This window comes from Apis florea, unplaced genomic scaffold (genome assembly GCF_048593485.1).
Source record: "Apis florea isolate Af1SG1 unplaced genomic scaffold, ASM4859348v1 contig_3803_pilon, whole genome shotgun sequence".
Taxonomy (NCBI): domain Eukaryota; kingdom Metazoa; phylum Arthropoda; class Insecta; order Hymenoptera; family Apidae; genus Apis; species Apis florea.
In genome coordinates, this window is record NW_028256864.1 from 1,865,347 (window position 1) to 1,887,644 (window position 22,298).

The 22,298-nt window shown below is 34.5% G+C and overlaps 1 protein-coding gene across 2 annotated transcripts in view; it reads right to left on the reverse strand.

The window, feature by feature from the left end:
* Oct-TyrR (Octopamine-Tyramine receptor) overlaps positions 1-21,186 on the reverse strand; it is an 89,197-nt gene extending 68,011 nt beyond the window's left edge. For both annotated transcript variants that reach the window (XR_015295003.1, XM_012492604.3), the window contains exon 1: positions 21,082-21,186. The gene's annotated coding sequence lies outside the window, so the exon portion shown is untranslated. The remainder of the gene's footprint in view (positions 1-21,081) is intronic.
* Positions 21,187-22,298: the final 1,112 nt, after the last annotated feature.

Consider the following 22,298-nt stretch of genomic DNA (forward strand, 5'->3'; position numbering starts at 1 on the left):
AAAAGTATGAAATGAATATATTTTCCAACGAACTGAAAAGCTTTCGATGCAAAGGCGAACTACATCAAAGTACTTTTTTTTTTTCTTTTTTTTTTTTTACGGAATTAAATTGCAGTTAATCCTATACGGTGAAATTTAAATTATCGGATGCGAGTTTATAATTACAACCGGTGCCTGCAGTCTTTTCGTTGAACGTCGCAACGGCGACAGTGAATTTCCATTCGTGGCTAAGCACGGATATCGAGCGTGGATTTTCGATAGGCGATAATTGTAAAGGAATCCTTTAATGACGAATGAGCACTAACTAGGAAGGACAGGCCGCGATACGTTCCATGTTACTGTTTGCCATCTGCTAAATCCCAATGCTATAACCTCGCCTCGACTGACATTGACGATCCATTACTACTTGCATCTGACAAATCCCCCGCGTTCCACCGTGACTACTTAATGTCCAATACATGTCTTGTTAACCTATAATTACTCGATTTCGCAGTTTAATGTCCAAGCAATGAATAGTGCTTGCACGATGGCGCTTCCATCAACGACAAAGATTTACTTTTCGAATCATTGTGTGCGATTGCGTGCGTCGATTGAGTGTAATAATGAAGAGAAAGAGAGAGAGAGAGAGAGAGAGAGAGAGAGAGAGAGAGAGAGGGAGGGAGGTATTCAGAGCAAACAAAAATTAATAAGATTAGAAATAATATTTACGGAAATATACTCGATGGTATTATTTTCTGCGAAGTGATCGTATTACGCGTTATTAGTCGCTACTTATCTCGTATCCGCTACGTCACGACAATGCCATTGATAGCAGGCGACCGGGTATCTGATAATGGATCCAGATGAAACCAGCATTCAATCGTCCTAAAATAGCATCTCTGCAACGATACATACTGGGTTTATGCGTTTCTTCGAACGAGTAAAGTATGGATTGCGAAGCGGAAACGAGCAGACAAGACAATGACAGATGTAGTCGATCAATCTGTTAGACGTAGAAAACAAAACTGTCGCTTCCGCGATTATGGATATACAGTATATTTCGTCGATTTGTCTCTTGGGAAGAAGAATTTGTAAGGAATATAATCGTTGGAAGAAAGTAGTTTCGATCTTTAAAATTGGATTTTGATTTTGGTTTTGAAAAGTTGGAAGAATTAGTTTGTATAGATAAGAAAAAAATGTTGAGGAAATCGCGAAGGAAATAATAAACATCGCTTTTTATAATTTTTTTCTTTTATCTGAGAAGTTAAACGATACGTTTCGTAGATTTGTATCGATCAATAAATTTTAAAAAATGATCGAATATTTTCTACCGATATTTATGTAAATTTATATGATGATTTAAAAGTTTTTGAATAATCTTTTGTTTAGACTTAAAATTTGTAAAGAATTTATTCTTTAATTCATTAATTATTTCTCCGTGTTTACTATTTTTTCTAGATAAATTATTAAAAAAAAAAAAATAAAAGAAATATAATTCGAATTACATATATTTCTCGAAATAATATTTTCAATGCATATTTCGAAAAAAAGTTTTAAAAAATTAATCGATTATTGAAGCATTACTTGAAGGTAACTGGGTCATTTATCCTAGTCGAAAGATCAATCGAATCAATTTTCGTTTTTTTTTTTTTTTTTTTTACTTTGAATCCACGTTTGATCCGTTCGAATAACTTTTCTCATTTATTCGTACATATAAAGCGAATATTTAATCTTCCTCAACGGCGGAAATGGATTTAACATAAGAAACTGAACTTCGTTCCTGGATAAAAAAGAGTTGACTCGATATTTCACCCTGAAATATATTACACCTCCATTTAACATCCGTGCCAACTGCGGAGCACATCGTTCGATTGAAAAATGGATCGTGAACGAAGTGCCATAGTTTCAATGTAAATTCTAATCTTTTCTTTTTCGCACGATTCAAATGTTAGTAAAAAAAATTTGTAGATACATTATAAAATGATTAAATCCCATTTTCATCGATCAGCATAAACGAGACAAAAGTAACATGACGTGAATGTGACACGTTCAATTTCATAAAACATATCGCTTATTTGCTGCAATAAAAACATGACGCGAAAATTACGATTTTAAGAAAAATGAATTTGAGTGTTCCCAATTTTTATGAAAAGTCAAAGCGTTAAAATTTTACATTTTATGAAATACAATATATTTGAAAGCTGTATCAGAAAGTAGAAAATATAGAAACAGTTATTTCTATATTAATTATTGCAGCAAATGAACAATATAGATTTGGATATATGATGATTTGAACATTTAAAATATACATATATTTTAGCAGTATAGATATGCAATGGACATATAATAAAATCATTTTTCGATACTGCAAAAGTCACTTTTCTTTAATGGTTTAAAATTGTGATACAAATATTTTTTGTACAAATATATTCATCTTTCTTTTTCTAATTTTTAATTTGAATTATCTTTTTAAATGTAAATAGTGATTGTTATTCATCATTTTTATACACCTTATTACTGAAATTTATGATTTAAGTAGAAAAGCATGTCGGGAACAATTGATAACACAATGATCAAGATTATAATAGAAATTTTTCAATAAAGAATATTGTTGTCTTGATCTCATTCATCATTTGAAAATAATGAATGAATGAATGAATTAAGTACATGAAAAAGGCATCAAAAAGTGATTTATCTTTGTCATAATTGCGATAATTTTTAATTTGATAAAGATCTTACAATATTCCATAATTAATTTTTTTATGAGTAAAATATCTTAACTTTATTTCATCATAATTTAATTCAATATATATTTTAATCTTGTAAAATTAAAATTGTATCAATTTCATGCATTCATTATTAGAGAATACTTTTGCGAGAATACTTTCTTCGCTCTCCTTTTTTTATTTACACGTAATAATCAAAATTTTTCTGCCACAATAATCCAATAAATAGGAAAATTCTTTCGTATAAGAATTTTTATAATAAATTTCATATTCTCTCCATATTTTCTCCAAATTCCTATTTTTTCCCTCGTTTTGACTACAATTCAAACTCAATTAAAAAAAAAAAAAAAACTGAATGAATAGAATTTGAAAATTGTAATAGAAGTTAATGGTAAACGAGACAGGAATTGCAATCACGCGATTGTTTCGAAAGTAGTGTATATCTTTGAATACGGCGCGTTCCAGTAATTAAAATCATAATTTCAGTAATGAGTTGGGGCTTCTTTAATATATCTCATCCGTTAAAACATTCCTATCTGTCCGCGAGCTTCTTCCGATTTCTTCGTTAACGTACAATAATTATTCGCGCGAATAAATCCGCCTCTTCACATTTCACGAAGCTCATCTCGAACGAACAACTGTTCTAAAGAACCTCTTCTTGAATTTTTTTGATCTCGAAACATTTCATCGATCGTTACTAATTCAAGGAACAAAAAAGAGGATATAAAACGGAGGCGAATCGCGAAGGTGGCCATTTCGAAAAATGGAATAATCGACAAAATGGCTTCCCATTTTGAGGCATACTATTATAGTTGATACGATGTTTCAGTTTCATAGTGATCTCGCAACTTTTTTCTTTTTTTTTTTTCTTCTTATTATTTTCATAGTCGTTGGAATACGCATTGTCTCCATTCTATTATGCATCCACCATAGCGACTATAAAGTGGAATAAATTTCGATGAACGAACGATTCACCTTGGAAAGATAAAAGTTCATGGTATTACCGAGGAAACGAAGTAATTTCGCGTGAGCAAAACCTTTCTTGGATAGTTTAACAGATAAAACATTGCCGGAGTAGAGAAGTTTACCCTCAAGTGGATAGACACGTTCACGTAAAGGGTTGAAATGAAAAATGAATCAAAGTCAGAGAAATAAAGGCAATTAGAAAATTCTTGTCAATCTTGTATCTCTTTCCAATGAAATACTTTTAATCTTGACATTCTGCTCTTTCGATAAAACGTTGAGACGAATCAAAGACAAGAAACGTAGAGACGATCAGAAAATTTGTATTCCTTTCCAGTGAAATATTAATTTTGTTCAGGTCTGTTTAACCTCGAACCAATTTTATTTTATCATTGTCATTTACTTTATTGATCATCATTTACCAAAAAATAATTTAATAATAAAATGCATTGAAGAAATATTATTTTTTAATATTTACTTTATTTGTTTTTTTTATTGTAAAAGAATTTTATTATAGTTTAAGATCAGAAACAATAAAAATATATTATATAACAATTATTTGGAATTTCATATATATTTCTAAAAGTTATTATTTTTAAAAAAATATACTTATTTATTATCTTTCTTTCGTTTTTATTTTTACAAATTGTGTCAGTAATTCTATCACTATGAAATATAATACTATATATGTATCAATGAGTAAATTATATTTAATTATTTTTCACAAACAAAATTATGAGATTACATTATTTCTTCATTGTAAAAAAGCAGTTTAAATTTTTATTATTTTATAGTTACTTTGTATCGATAGTATACAACTTAAGAAAAATTTGTTTTATTGAATACAAGATTTACTAAAATCATTAATTAATTATTATTATACAAACAGGGGAACAAAATTAAATCGAGACCAGTCAACTTTAATCTGAATTTAATATTTACGCAGAGTGAAACGTGACGAAACATTTTCTCCGCATAAACAAAACTTTTTCTGCGAAAATCCGTGTCGCGAAATAAGCCGAGGCGATTTTGTTGCCAAAAATGAGTAGCTTTCCCGCCTCTCTGTAGAAACAATATTACAATTGTGAATACAATTTCATTTTCAATAAAGGGTCGACCTGTTTCGCGACTGTTTTTGGATGAAAATTCGATGCCGCGTCGATTGTGATCGTCGAACACGAAGGTGAGGCAATCTAAGAAAGGAAAACGGCGAAAAAGGGTTGTGGCGTGCCGCCATGCGTTTAGGAATTCGTGTTCAAAGCGACATTTATCACCGTTTATCATCGAGATGAGCGAAATAATTAATTTCCACGCCATTATTAATTTTACAGAGTAATTTGGCGGGCACGCAAGCTATTTCGTAATTCTATAACCCCTCGTGGAAAATATATTTTCGTAACATGGCCGGGCGCGCGAAAACTTCGAGTTTTTCGAGCATGCGTTGTGATTGAACTGCGAGCGTCAAAATAAGTCGATAAAAAACTAACGTTTAAATTCGTTATCTCTCGATTGTATCAAAATTGATTTAGATAAATGGGATTGGTAGCATTGGAAAGGGAATAAATTGGATTTTAAATTTTTAAAAAATATATTAAACATTTTATTCCAGTTTGAGGATCAAGGTTTTGATTTGAAAATCAATTTATTTATGGAACGTTGAATCTCGAACTTTTTCGTTCGCGGCATTAAAAAAAACAGATCTATTGATCGTGTCGATTTTTTATTGATTCATCCTTGATATCACAACAATGAAAACTTGGACGTAAGAAAAATAATAGAAAGCTGATAGAATGAAGGTGGAAACATGAGACATTAGAAAGAAATATGGAACATTAAGATTTATATGTATATATAACAATGAGATCTTTAACAATGATTAAAACTTAAGTAAATTGAAGATTGTAAATTATCGTTTATTAAGATTTAACGGACGTTCTATGTTTATACAAAGTTTCTTCTTATTCATTTTATAATTTTCAAAGAAGATAAGTTATAATAGCAACAATTTCATGATACAATATCGTGTTTTTTAATTGAAATTTAAGAAGTAAAACGAAGAATTAGCAGAACTCCATTCGCTGAGAGAAGAAAATTATATAAGCATATATTATTATTCACATAATAAGAGTTCCAATTTATTTCATCAGCTTCATGATTTTTTCGTTTAATTCATACTAATTTATTTATTTATTTATTTATTTATTTATTATTGGGTATCAAAGCTACCCAATTATATTATAGATATATATGTATCTTTAGCTCGTTAAAAATAACTAGAACGATATTATCATTAAACCAAATATTTATCCTCATATTCCTTTTCTTTTCATAATTGTAATCATAATTGTAAAGATAAGGAATGACGAAAGCAAAGGAAAATAGGAGGAAAATTTGAAAAACTTGTACGTATTCGAAACGACAAGCGAAAGTTTTTAAAAGAAACTCGTGTCAAGGATACGAGGCGATCAACGTTTTCGCTCTCTCTAATTACATAAAGGGCTTTTAGCTATCGTTGGGGTGGCGACGTCTCAAGTTCAAAGCGTCGATTTACAAACAAACCGTAGTTGGAGGGGTAGGCGCGATTTAACTTTGACCCGCCAGGTGTAAGGAAAAGGAGTAACCAAGACGAAACCGGCTCGCTCGTCGGAAGTGTTTCGAAAATAGGAGCATCGAACGACGTCGGTTTCGGAACAAATTTAAAGCAAAGTTAAAGCGAATCGTGGATGATCCTTTCACCTCGATTTTCGAGTAAGAGGATGAAACTCGTAGGAGAAGCGGGTTATTAAAATTCAATGCCCATTTTAAGCGTGAAGCTTCGTGAATCCTTAAGCCAAATTTACACTTTTTCACTTTCTATGATCCCGTGCACAGAGAAACCTGGAGTATTTCGGGCAAATTATGCGCTTTTCTAGATTTCTGGACATTCGTCGTGGATGATTCACTCATTGTTGTGAATGCGAAGAAAATGTTCAATGATTAAATTCGATTCTTTGATCCTCAAAGTATTAGCAGAAATAGTGAATATTGAAGTTGAGTCAACAAGTTTAACAAACAGAAAGATGTAAATGTAATAATTTTCAGATTTGTTATTCTAAAAAACACTTATAATAATTTCAATATATTTGATTAAAATGCTCATCATTCAAATTCAAAAGATATTTTTGCTAGCGCGATTACAAGCAAAATTGTGTTATTTGAATACCTATTCATTTATACTTTTTCATTTTGGATATTCATCGCAATTCATAGAATTAAATTAATTCATTAATTGATTCATAGAATATTCAATGAAAGCTGGAATATTTACACTTGCTCGATAATTGAATTCAATTCACTAATTCTCAAAATGTCACCTAATTCGAATTTAGTTTGTTTTGGCTTTTGTATCATTTAAAGTAAATCCAACTTTTCACCTATATGCTTTTTTGCGGATGTTTGCTTCATGATCATTTTCAGATTCCAAATTCATCTTTTCGTAGAAAAAAACTTTTTTTCAAACTTTTCTATTATATAGAAAAATTGCATAAATTGTTGGTTGATTATTATTGAACAAATTACGTTGTAAATAAATCGTTCATCCTGTCCATTAAAAATAGAAACTCTACTTTACTACTCACCGATCACTTTGTAATAATCTTCATGATCATCCTAGATGCACATCACAAAACTAAATTTCATTTTATTGTCACATTACAAATGAATTTTATTCTACGTTAATTAATTAAAAAATAAAGATCGAAATTACTTTATATTTCTTTAAACGAAATGCAAAGTGAGAAAACTCTAAACTCGTCTTCATGAGAAAGATCGCGTCCTCTCGAGTATTTAACACCATTCCGTTCAATCCCTTTGTATTCCGGCAAACAGCGCGATTAATTTTCTCGGGGAGGATTAAAGCGACAAAGAAATCTAGTAAGCGTTCTCAAACGTTGTCAAACATTAAATAAACGCAGTTAACCGAGGGTTGATACCTCGGAGAGCGCGTTGTGTCAACTTGTCGGGCAAACACGGATGAAAATCAGGAACGCGGACTATTCCGAGCGGGGATCAACAACTGTTTGGCAATCATAAACTCGACGAATTTAGGACTAATGAATGAAATTGGCGTAGGCACACGAACGAAAACAGGCAAGGGGCAGGTTAAACAGGGACACGAGGACACGAGCTCGTCACTCGCGTGTGTGTGTGTGTGTGTGCGCGTGTTGATCGTGTTAAAGCGACGAGTAGTTATCATCGTTGGAAAGTTCGATATTTAAGTTAACGGAGAGTTCTCGCGTTTAATGGTATCGAGAAATTTCCCCAGAAATTTCCGTATACGTCGTTATAATCTCGTAACGTCGAACCGCTAACGCGTTCCGCGCCGGCTGTTGCAAGAAACTAACGAAAACCCACGCCCCATCGAGAGATGGTAACCGCGGAAGCGCAAGGGGGGGAGGGAGGATCGGCACAAGGGACAAATGTGACGTATACACAGGTTAACCGTGCCCGACAACTCGGATACGTTGCGGAACACCGATGCAATGCAAACTTTTGCGGCCAAATTAATGTTTCCTTAACATACGTAAAGTAAACTACGGCTGTTCGTCGGTAGATAAGCGCCTTGATGGCTGCAACCACTCAGGATGGAATTTTTCCAACCCGTATTTCAACTGTAATTCGTTGGCTTCGTTATGCGCTCCGTTAACGCGTCGTGATATTGGATTAAAGCTTTGCACTCTGAGAGTTGTTTAACATCGCGTTTCATCAACTTCGTGGTTAATGGACGGATTTTTTAGAACGAAAAATTGTGACGGTGTACGATGAGACGTGCTTAAAAGAAGATTAATTTATTATATCGTATATTTATATTTCACGGCGTTTTACACAATTCGATTCGTTTTGTAATAAAATTGAAACTTGAATTACTACAATTTCTATTCTTTCTAGAAGAAGAGGGAACGTCTCTATTTTAAAAAGATTTAATGATAAATGTATCCAATTTCGTGTTGTTAAAAAAATTGCATTGAAAGATAAAAATTTTTTATTTTATTTTAATTTTACTGATTTTAACACTAACTATTCCAAGTTTTTACTAAAATATAGAATTTCAAATCGTGTAAAAAAAAAAAAGGTTGAAAAATTGTCTATATATATTTACACGTTTCTGTTAAAAATGGCTCCTGGACCCGCCTCTGGTTTTACAATGTTCTATCTTTTAAAACAATTCCCTAGTTGAGGCACAGGTTTTCGATCATAAGTATTACAAGACAATTTGTTCGTTTTCTTTTTTTTTTTCCTCAAGTTTATTATGTTTGAAACTTACGATACAATCTCTTGTATCTTCTCCAAGTAATTGAAAAATAAAACGCGGTCTATTATCGAGGCTATTATTGCCGCTGTCAGATACTGACTCTAGTAGTAATTTCGATACTAGAAAATTTTCAATCAACTCCATCAACTAAGAGAAATACATTGTGCGTTATAATCTTGTAATTATTTTTTTTTTATCGCACATTCTTTATATAACACGTAAATGTACATATAAGATATTTCTCAAAAAAGTTTCTTCTGTTAAAATACGAATACATTAGAATGTAATGATACATGCTCGCCAATCAATATACCATTGGAAAGAAATTGTTATACTTGCTTTATTGTTTGTCTTCTCTCTGTCTCTATAAAAATATTTTAATACTCGTTATTGAAATGTTAAACAATAAGAATAACGTTTATATAAGAATATTTATTTTAAGATATAGTAGATAATTATATATTGAAATATACAATTAAATATTTATTTGAAATGGTAAAAATAGAAAATTAAATAATTAATAATAATGTATAAATGGCAAAATGTTATTAATACAAAAGAATAATTAAAAAGAACGGATGTCTAAAAGAAAATTTACAGGAAGAAATAAAAACAATGTTTTGTTTCTCGTTGCAACAATTAAAGAAACAGAATATTTTTCAAACTGGAAAAGGAGCGTTATACACTGGTTCTTCTTCTTTAATCACTAGCGAGCAAATAAATTATATTCATCGTTTTAAATTTTGTGAATATCGTCTATGCAAAAATTAATTCACAATATGAAATTCCAACTCCATACCAAGAAATTAGCGTTATTAAAATTAAGATCAATTAAATATTAATATAATTAACACATAAATGTAACGAATAATATATATATTCGAATATTCTTTACATATCTTGTTACATTTCAGATTATAGATATCGTCTTAATAATCTTTTTTCTTTGAAAAATAAAATTTAACACGTACATTTTTACCATTTACTTTTAATTCCCTACGCTGTCCATCCACTATGGTCTATGAAACACCATGAGATAGATCCAATAAAACCAGACCTAATCCATCATCTCTCTCCATCACTTCAATATCTTTCGTAGCGTATCAAAATTAATCTACAATGCCGATACAACTGACATCCCGAAATATATAAAGAATAAACTTTTTCCTTTTTTGTTTCAACAGAACTCTCGATGAATTCACCGGGAACATCATAGTTTATTTTAAAATTCATAGTAATTTTCGGGGTGCAGACGGTCGATCTCGAATACGATTTCTTCCATATTCAAAGTATACTTTGGACATATATATCAGGGTATCCAGTATCACGATGCAGATTGAATATCGCGATTCATTTCCGACCGATTAAGCACTTACGGAAATGGAAGGACGATTGGTATTCGGCCCCTCCTACAAGTTAAATTCGCGATTAAGAACGGTTCTCGCGTCAATAACGGGAGCACGAAGCGTGACATTTTCTCCTCGTGGCGGGATAATGGCAAATCGAGTGTGTCCGCAACATTTTCGGCCCAACCTGTCGCCCTTTCTTCCTCCAGCTTCCATCGATTTTTCAACGCTCCCTCCCTTTTCACACGATATTCACTCGGCCAATTTTCCATACTATTATCGTAACCCGTGCGTGAATGGACCCTCCTCGCAGAATCTGTTCCACGAATATGGGTTTACCTTGCAAATTTTCGCCCGTTGAATATCACCCGGTGAAACTGCAAAATCTCTAGTTTCCAACTATAACTTACGAATAATAAGATCGCGTGACCCTTCTCCCCCACGTGCTCGTTACTGCCCCTCCTCCCCCGATGATATTGGAATCGAATCGTATATTGGATATATACGCCTTTGCATTACGAATTTCATGGCGAATTTGGGAGGATGGGCGGCATCTGGAAAATTTCCAACGTTTGGGAAAGGCGGCGCGTTAAAGCGTGGCGGAACGTGGTAGCATGTATTCTCTAAATATCTCTCTGGCCGATGGTTGAAAGCATCGCGTGTTAAAGAGGAGGGCTGGGAAAGTATTTCGAAAGAGATCGAAAGAGAGAATGTTTTTCAAGGTTTGCGTGGAACGGAGGAGGAAAGGTTTGGGATGAAGACAGGTGTCGTGGCGATGCGAGAGATTTTTCTGTTATTACAACGAGGGAGAAAGAGGCGCGACTGTCGCGCGGAAGTCGAGCGCGAATACTCTCCCCGTTCTTGAAACACAATTCTCACTTTTATTTCGGTGTTGAAAAAAGGAAAAAGATGAAAGACGAGTTCGATTTCGAAATTCGACTGCGATTCCCAAAGCAAAGGCGATCTCGTTGAGGGCAAATGAGGTGGCGAAAAAAAGGAGAGACGACAATAACGATTTAACGCGTGAAATGACGAAGATTTAATTAACGGTGAATGGGATAGTCAATTAATGTAGGGTGTTGGAATTAACGACAATTTTAAAACACGTTTTAATTTGTGTGTACAATTATGAAAAGAGAGAAAAAGGAAAAGCAAACGATGCATGCATGCGTTTTAATTAAAGGAAACCTCCTCCCACAAACGAGGCGGACAGTTTCCCGCGCTTCTTCCACGCTTCTGTGCACTCTAATTAATCATTTTACGCTTACATCACGGCCGATTGGTACTCCAAAGCAGGCGGATTATCGTTGTAAAGAGGCGGGCAATCTTGTGCGCGACGCAGCGTTGAATTTACGATCGTTTTATTGAGAAAAAAAAAAGAGAGAGAAAGAAAAGTGGATGGAAAAGAAAGGGAGAAGGGAATAAAAAGAATATCCATCGAACACCTGGTTTCAACCGAACTTCAATGTGATGCCTTCAAGTGAAGTAAGTTTGATCCGTAAGCGTGAAGTCCTTTTTCAGATACGTGAAAAATTCATCTCGAGTATATATATATAGCTGTATATAAAAGTATTCGCACATCGTTATATTTATTATAGCATTTTATGATGATTTTATCATCATATAGAAGAAGTTTGTACATTGTAGAAAGTAAAGATTGATTCTATGTGAAAAACTAAATCGAAAATATACGGAATAAAATTTTTTTCATTCTTCAAAGTTTCGTTTCCGAGAAAAATTTTTAAGTACAAGTGAAATTGATTCTACTTCTCGATTAAGAACAATGAATTATCGATAGGGGAGGAAAATATGGAATAAATTTTTTTTCTTCGCTTAGAAATTAAATTTTCGATGGGATTGAATTTTAAAAATGGTTCCTTGATTACTGGTATATGTTCTTCTTTGCCTATTCCATCTTATCGATTTATCCAATTAATCAATTTCAATCATGTGTGAAAAATTTTCAAATTTGATTAACAAAGTGCTTTATTTTCGATTCATTTCAGCCCCAGCTTCACTTTTTTCTTCTAATCTTGTATAGTTATTATTTAATAAACGCTTTCATATGATTAAATTTGACGAAAGTAAAATATGGAACATGATAAAAACGCGTCATTAGAAAATAACAGTATGTACAAATACTTTTTCTTTTTCTTTTTTCAGCATACATTTATTTTACAAATAGAAACAAGATAAGAAATTCGCGAATGAAGCAGTTTTAATCCAAGAGGAAAAAAAATTTCCAGCGAAAAAGAACGGTCTCGCGTGCGCGAAAATAGAAAAAAAAAAAAAAAAAAAAGAAAGATCGACGCTCATAGCTTTTATAGAAGTGAATTTTTTCCCTAAATCGTGTATAATTACGCGTTTCATTTTTATGACCTGTCCACACCAGTCAGTGTTAGGCACGATCGCACTATTATCCTGTAATTGCCTGCCATTACGTGAAATTTATGCGACCGCTTGTTGAATTAGGGAGGGAAGGTTACGTCGACCGCCATTTGCATATCCGACGCGGCCAATCGGAAAAAAGAAATTGCGGCTAGCTGCTTCCACGGCTTCCACAAAGACGAAACATGATCAAAAACCTCGACTATTAATCTGTATCTTCATAAGCAACGATATTGGAAATTCTCATCCCTGAAGGGGAAAGGGGGAAATCGACGAGGGTAGTTCCATCGACTTAGAAATTGTACAGGATGGTCCTTTTCATTTATTATCGAGCACAAAATGTCACGCGGGTTTATATCCTCTGAAGTTTGGTAAATCATTGACTTTCTATTGTCTACCTTTGACTTTTCCATACAAACACGAAGATTTCGAGGGGCTTAGTTAACAATCGCGATCTCGTCCGTCGAATCGAACTTTTATCAATCATGGATATTTTTTTATCCCCTGTGTTATTATACTGTGATGTATCAATGATTATCGAGTGTAATGAAGAAAGGAAAGGAGAAGATGGAAGAAATGTGGAAAACAAATTTTTAAATAATCATTTTTATATTGCTTAACTGGAAAACTTTATTGGAAGAAGAACAAATTTCTAGAGATAGTTATTCGAGTTTAAAAAAAAAAAATGAATAAATAAATCTTACGAGAATGAGATCAGAACAAGAAATTTTCATCTACGAATATTACAAAAAGCTTTTCTAAAGTTCTTCGCTAATTTACTCTAATTTAGCACAGTAGCTACTCGCGGAAATGCATAATTTCAAATGTAATCCATTACACGCGCAATTTTAAAATTCAACAATTATTTGCAACTACCTGGAACATCGTTTTCTACAAATTTTACGCATAATTCTTTTGTCGTGTATTTTTCTATTATCGTGTAAAGAGGAAGAAACACAAGGCAAAAAAAAGTTTTCTCCTTGATAATTTATTTGATATCTCTTCTGTTTTAGAATAACTTCCTGATATTCCAAGAGATAAACCGATTACGAGAATAAGCCAGCGTCCTAAAAAAGGGGGAAATTAGCCTGTGCCACTGAACGATTCAGCGAATTTAATAGAAAAGGAAGCAAAGGCGATGAAATACGGGCGAGTATGCATAATGTACACGCGTTTCACGCAGCAATAAATATTTACGTTCGCATTACATCAATTATTTCTTTAGTCTCTACGTAGGTTGCTGCTATAATTATTGAGATTATTAATTCAGATTCGTTTCCTTTGATATATTTTCGAGCAAAGGGGCTTTAACCGGGTTTTTGTCTACCAGGGTGTTCTCAGATTATATCGTGCGTGTTCGTTAATTATTCCATTTAAATTGTTTTACGAAGATCGAAATGAAGATCAATGGTACAGAAAATGGTTCCGCTCAAGTACAATCGACGATGATCTATACGGCAACAGCCGATGAGACACTCGAGTTGCCACTTACCTTATTAAAGCTATTTTAACTGACGCAAAACACGACACTGTTTACGCCCTTATTTCTCAGGAAATTTAACAGAGCGCGACTCGTTACGTAAATAAGAGCCCCGGATACCGGAGCGACGAGCACTCGCGGCTTTCAGTCCCGTTAATTGATAAAAAATTGATATTCACTCTCTCGATTAAACTAGAATTTAAAGATTCATTTAGCCTCTCTTCTAACGAAAGAAAAAAAAAAGGAAGAAAGAAAGAAAGCTTTTCATCTCTGGACACCATTTATGTACACAGAGGAAAGAACACGGAGGAAATAAGAAAAAATCATGGCCGTAAAAGAATTTAATATCGGCCAGTCGGTTAATCCGAAAGATCGAGTTTTCACGAGGAGAATTTTCCTCCGAATATCGTTCCAGATTGATTGTAACAAACAAAATCGAGTTGTGTAAATAGAGTTTTAGGCGCGAAATTGGGCAAAATGTAATTTGATCGACGATTGTAATTAATGCGAAATCATTATATTAATCATGATTATTGATTGTTTGATAATTGATCAATTATGAAGAGAATATAAATCATAATTAAACACTATTCGCAATGGAAAATCATGATTTAATAATTATTAATGATGAGACGATGAGTTGTCTCATAAGTTATTCGTAACAAGAATACCATGAATATTTTCTCAAAAATAGATATTTATTATTTACGAAATTTTAGAACGATAAATCGTTTATTTATTTTATTATTATGCTTTTAATACAACTTTCGCTCTAAACATTTTATTTAATCCACTTTTGTTACATTTATTATTATTATATATTACGACAATAATCTCTACGATAGAAGCTGAAAATGGCAGAGGTAAGTTATATAAAAAAAAAAAAAACTTTTTCTATCAATGAATATCGATCGATAATATTTAAATTTAGTTATTGTTCGCAAACAAAATGTACGAAGTGGTTCGAACGATGTTATTCTCAAAATCGAAAAATTCGTGACGAAGCAATTTTCTCCAGCGAGTTTCTAAAAACTATTTTAGCTATGAATACGCTTCTTCGAAAAATTTCATTACATTTTCCTACCCCTGTAAATTTCCTTTTTGCACGCGTACTACAATTACCGATACCGAATTACCGATGATGATTTACTCGATTAATAATCACGATCGTTATGATTATCCTTTCTTCTTCTTCTTCAATCAATGCTTAATCATCAATTTGCCCAACTCTCTCTCTCTTTAAATTACGAGTCTCGCGAGTTGCCTATTTATCCTCCACGGGACAATCTGTCACGAGCGATAAAAGTAACGAAATAAGAATTCAAGACGAATTGGGTATCGATCAAACACGCGGCCCGGATTTCATCTCGCACTCTCGATACTCTCTTTTTCTATGGTGGCGCGCGCGGCGATTTTAAAGAATCAACCCCCCCGGCAAGCGCGATATTTACGCGTCGTCCGGCAACTGCTCCTACACGATCGGTTATTTATAAAGCCATTCACGATAATCAATAACCTATGCCGTTCTCCCCTTGCAAGGCGAAAATTCACCAACAGCTCGGAACACTCGTTGCAAAACCTTCTCTCGCAGGGGGTGAGAGGGAGTGAAAAAAAAAAAAAAAAAGAAGAAGAAGAAAAAAAAGAGAGAGAGGGCGACGAATGCATATTTATCGAAGCCTAACGGGCTCACGCAATCAGGGAGCTCGCGATATATAAAAAACTCGGTTCATCGTGGTGGAAACATGGTGGTGGAAATTTCAGGTCGCGCGAAATCCTATCCAACATCCGCTTGAATATCGCCGTGGGAAATATTTATTAAACAAGCCCCGGGTTATTAAGGAATAACGATGATCTAAAGTTGCTCTGATTGCGCCGATTTCATGGCAAAATATTCCCGCGGATTGATTTAACGTTTCGAAACGTCTCGTATTTATTGACATTGAACGAATAATATCAGGTTTACGAGAGGGTGATGGTTTGGTTTGAGCGAGGAGAAATAAATTGTTTTATGATAATGTAGTCTTACATCGATGTTTAAATTGTTTCAGCTTTATATTGCAAGCAAATATTGTAAAACTGTACGTACACTTTTTGCGCGTTCTTTCTCCAGACTTTTGCTGCGAAAGGAAGTAGGGTAAATTGAAAATTAATTTTGAATTTTTGCTGAGGCAAAAATAAAATTTATCCTGTGTAAAAATCTTAAGTGAGTAAGTGAGATAATAAGATATTTACAAAGAAAAATACAATTTTCTAGAGGTATTGAAATATCGCTTTTGAGTAAAATCACAGGATAAAGTGAAATATTCGCTCAAAAATCACCCTAACATTGCAAAATCTTAATTTTTTTTTAAACGAAAATTAATAATTGATATAAAATATTAAGGAATGTGAATAATACGTATAATTAAAAATGTAATAATGAAAAATATTAAAGTTAAATTTAAAAACGAATAAAAGTCATAAATATATAAGTTTCTTTTTTTCGTATTGGAAATTCATGGAATTTTCCAGTTCTTATTACCATTCAATCTATCACTGATTTATAAATTCAATCAATGATTTTAAAGAGCAACAAATATTACTAAATAAATACTTTCGTTTTTTTCTATATATAGATATCCACATAATACTTACATATGAGTTATTTTATAAAAATATTTACACTTCAATCAAAATACAGTGTAACAACTATTCAATATTTTTCTTATATTATAATGATTCTTCGATACTTTGAGTTAAAAAAAATAATTATCATGATTACGAAATATTTTATTTGGCTGTCAAAATTCATGTCATATCTTTTCGTTCATATTTTTTATCTAGAGAGAAACATTACATTATATGCAAACATATTTCGCTTTATTCTACTTTTTGCTACATTAATGATTCTGTCATTCACATTTAGATGAGACATTTCCTTGTAATCTGATATTCGATTAAACTTGGTAAGCTGTTTACTGTACACTGTTATTCACTTAAAATTTATTTATTTCAAAAGTACAAGAAATTATAATGTTAATACCTTCTTTGAATTTAAATAATATTAGCAAAATTCATGTTTTGTTTTATGGCTAATCTAATGCACTTCAAAATTCACTTATATAAACTTCATTTAGATATATGATATTTGAATTTTAGCTGAGTTCCTATTATCTCAATTACCAGTTACAAGCGTTACTCTTTGTAATATAATTAGAAATGTAAATTGTATCTGATGATACAAAATAAATTTCTATTAAACGAGTTGTTATACATCTATAAAATTATTTCCAAATTTGTAATATTTAATGGATTATTATTACATTCTAGAGAAAATATTGTACTTTGACAAATTTATATAAAGTATGCACAATTCTGCTGTTGAACTCGTTAAATGCACGAACATTTAAATGAACGAGACGATTTTTATCAATCCTTACAATAGTTCTTTCATCGATATGACGATCTTCTGATTTAAAAGGAGAATCAGGTACAAACGAGCAAGAAAAGTTTCGTGTCAGTTTAAAATCGCTTTTCTTTTCTTTCTCTATCCATTTTCGAAGAAATAATAAAATTTTAAAAGACAAAAAATAATACGATTTTTCATGTTTCACTATCATCAATATGACGATCAAAATACGAATTTATAAATTTCGTATCAGCTGAAATCTGCCTTTTCCTCTCCTATCTATTTTTGAAAATAGTAATAAAACTCTAGAATAGACAGAAAACAACACAATGTTCATCAAACATCAATACCCACAATTGTTTTTCGCCGAATGGCTGACGAAGATTTAAGAGATAAGATCCCCCTATCTCTTTTTGAAAATAGAAATAAACGACAAACAAAACATGATTTTTAATCGAACAACATACTTTTCTACAATATTTTACTTACTGATATACCGATTTCCCGATGATGATCTCAAACGAAAAGAAATTTTCGCACGAAACCATGAAAAATAATAATAAAATTTCAAAAGAAAAAAAACAAACGACGCAATCGAATATCAACTGCTACAATAGTCTTCTCATCGATATAGAACTTTGGCGAAATTTAAAAGAGGAATCAACGCACAAATGATCAAGAAAAGTTTTCAGTTATCGATTGAAACCATTGTTTCTCTCCTTTTCACTAACTTTTTTTTTCCCCTCCATTTTTAAGTAATGCCACTAGAAGAGCTGAACTTTGTTTCATGGAATACAGTTCTCGTGATTGGTTAACCGAAAAGTATCTCCTCTTTTTTTATACCATTAATCCTGGCGGGTATAAAAGGCACAAGTGACACGCAAGAATAGGTACAGGGATTGTCCTCCTAACGAGACAAAATGGTACGAGCATTATTTCCTGTCGACGAAAAATATTCCAACCCATAACAATGATATATCTGTTCCGTGCTCGTCGAGATAGACGTGCAGACGTGCGTATCACGAGCACCAAAGCACAACGAAGCGAAAAAGGAACACTGCAAGATGTTCCTTTTCCTTTCTTCTAACCCCCTTTTCTTCTCTCACGTGTTTTGTTTTCGTCGTCGCTTCTCATCACGTTCCGTGTACTCGTTTCTTATTTCGTGATCACGAAAGGAAAATAACGATTGACGAACAATAGAATTCGAACGATAATGTTTTAAACGTGCACGTGGTGCAATTTATAGTTTGGATACAAAATTTCTCGTAAACTTGGATAATAAAGAGAGTTTGTACCAATGAGAGACGTGTTAACAATAGTTAGTCTCGTATATTTTGAACGACAATAAATCCACTTTATATATCGTTCTTATAACATGTATATTTTCCTTATGACATTACTATAGCCGAGATGTTCCATATTTTTCTGTTATTTCAGCGCGTCGCTTTTTTTTTTTTTTTTCTTTTTTTTCATCCACGGTCGAGGAGAACGAAGAAAACGGTTTTCCATCACGTCGATACGTCATCAGGAATATAGCTCGCGTTCTTGAGAAATAGCACGGAATTAAATCGCTCCGCGTTTAAAGAACAGTTTGAGCAACTTATTGGCGCTTCGATTGATCGGCTCCGAGAAAACCGATTGTTCATCGAAAACGGATTGTTGCATAGCCACGTTAATTAGCTTAATTCTATCTTATTTTCTTCCCTCGAGAAGAGCCGGCGATTATTATTTATGGCTCGCAAGAATAAGTTACGTTACAGTGTAAGAAAGTTACGAGGCCGATCAAAGAGGAGGTAAAACTCTCCTACTTTCCTCGATCGAAGAAAACCAATATCTTTAAGCGATCGACTAAATACTTCAACTTTTCAATGAATTCTGTTCCCTTCATTTTCCATTAATTTAACTTTTCGCCGAAGCCAAGAGCGTCGAACAGAGCCCACTGAAACGCAAACTGCCTACTTCAGAGAAATTGCGGAGGGATGGGCAACAACAAAACTTTCTGCCAATAATGTAGCCATTCTCTGAAGAACTCGAGACAAATATTTCGATAGCACACAGCCGCTGCGTGTACTAATTAAATATATATATATACATATTTAATTAATGAGGCTTCATTTAAAACAAGGTCGGCCACGCGGCATGCACTTAGGCAAAGAGAGACCACCATAAAACGGGGGGAGGAAAATGAAAAATATCGGTCCCCACTGGCGTGAAAATGAGGTAAACCGTCTAAGCGGCACCTTTATCAAAAGCATCCCTTTATGCGAACATACTGGTAATCCACTCTCTTTGCGTTTCTTTGATCTTCGACATATATATATATATATATACACATAGACACACGCGAGAAAATCGACGGGCAACACAAAACTATTTTAATTATTTTACATGTCGTCGTGCACAATACGTACATGTAACGAGACGAGAGTAATCAAAAAGTCGCAAACTGATCAAGGATTCACTTCATATTCTCCGCCAAAAAGTATTTTCGGTTCATCCCCCTTCGGTGAGATACCGTGAAAGCTCTCCAGAGACAAACAACACCTCTCTCTCTCTCTCTCCCTCTCTTTTTCTCCCTGTCTCGCTTTCTATCTCGATTCCCTCGATGGATTAAGACATCACGTTTCCGAGTTCCGTTGACGCTCTTTTTTCGAAGACTCGATCGAAACTATTTTAAGTGGATGGTATTCGATGCGAAGGTCGTGGTGTTATATTACGAATTGTCGGGTAAAACGAGAAACAAAAGGAAGCATCTCTTGGAAGAAGACGAAAAAAAGAAAGAAAGAGGAGTGGAAACGCATCTTGGTTCCTCTTATATTGATAATAATTTTCTCTCTCCTCCTTATTTTTTTTATAATCAGTCGATAGCTGGCCGATGATTGCGCGTAACCCTGTAACGAATCCCACGGAACAACGGAAAAGGGGACGCGTGTAAACGCGTTCTAAATCTCTTCTCTCGCCACGTACGTAGAGGATCGTACAATCGATGCCTGGATCGATCCTCGTGTCGTATCCACGCGAGGATACGTAGCGAACAACAAGTTTCACCAAAAAAGAAAAAATAACTCGAGGTTTCTCTCTCTCGCGTGGCTCCTTCGCTCGTTCACCAAACCGCACCAAAATCATAACAGAAAGTACAGTGAAAAGCGACGAACAGGAAAGAAAAAAGTTTCCTCGCACACTCTCTTTCTCTCTTTCTCTCTCTCTTTTTCTCTCTCCTCTAATCAAGATATTCGAACTTTTTCTTTTTTTTTTTTTTTTTTATCAAAAACGAAACATCACACGACGCCGCACACAAATTGCCAACAAGAGAGAACGAGCATCGACTCTCGACTCCCCCACAGAGAAACAGATTTATCTCACTCTCGTGAGACGCGATCTATCTTGAACACGTTTCCCCGAAGATCACGAAAGGAGGAAAAAGTGGGAAAACACCGGAACCACGTCATTCGTTCGGGAATGAATGATTTCTTTAATGAAATGGTATCGATATCTCGGGAATGATAATGTGTCTCGCGTACCTGAGATCGGTTGATCGGTGGTGCAGGGCGCGGCGGCATGGTCCCGTCGCAACACAGCGCCGTTCGACGAGCACTGAGCAGCTATTCTGCGCCAACGGGGTTGCGTCGACGTCGAAAAGACGTGAACGGTCGCCTCTTGCCCCTCGCGCTTCCCCTCCTCCCACCACCCGTACTACCGACGCCACTCTTCAGGGTACTCTCACACGTATTACCCCCCTTCTCGCGCACACCCCTCCTCGTCCTTATTCCTCTCACAGGCCTGCATCCACTGCTCTCCACTCTTTCCCACTTCCTCTCGTTGTCTCCGACTCGCTGCTACGTCCTCGAGGCAGCCACCCCCGCGGCACATGCGCGCGGATTCCCCCCCCTGTCCGACGAAATTCTTCTCGTAGAGCTGTCGGAATTGGGAAAAAACGGAGCGAGGGAGAAGGAAGAGGATGCAGAAGGGATTGGAGAGGGTGAGAGGAAGATCTGGGGGGCGGCGTTTTCTGAAAAAAAAGGGGGGAAAAAAAAAAAAAAGCGTATGCCCTCTTTCTTCTTGTCCGCCTCATCGGCTTGTCCCCTCCTCTCACCCTCTCTCCCGCTTTTTCCTCTTCCTTCATTTCTTTCGCGCCTGCTTCTTCCTCCACGCTTCGCTCCCTCCTTCTTCCCTAATTCTTCTTATCATAAATCGTACCATTTTTTTTTTTGCTCTTTTATTTTTTTTTTTTTTATTTTTGTCTTTATCCCCCACCAGGTGAAGAAGGCTTTCTTCTCGTGCTCGCCGGTGTCACGCTCGTGTCTCAAAAGTACATCTCTCAAAAACGCGTGGTTAAACTACCCACTCTTCTCCTCCCCCAAGTTTAATTCGATGAATCTTCTGTTTGCTTGAGCTCCTGGCTCGGGGCAGGGATTTCCGGAGGCTTTTGTTGCTTGCCAAGGGGTCGTGGAGACCAGAATACGCAACAATTCGCTGCAATTTTACTTGCTTCTGTTTCCCCGCTTCCTGCTACTACCTATTTCCTTTTCTTTCCTTCTTCTTCTTCTTCTTTTTTCTTCTCTTCACTCTCGCCTCACTCTCTCTCTCTCTCTCTCTCTCTCTTTATCCCACGTTGGCGGCTATACGTGCGCGCGACCAGGTTATGAAATGTAACTTTCAACGTGACTTTTGAGTATACTTGGTAATCCTAAATTGTAAGTGTGCCGGTTTTTCTTAAGAAAACGGTCGCCTTTACGGT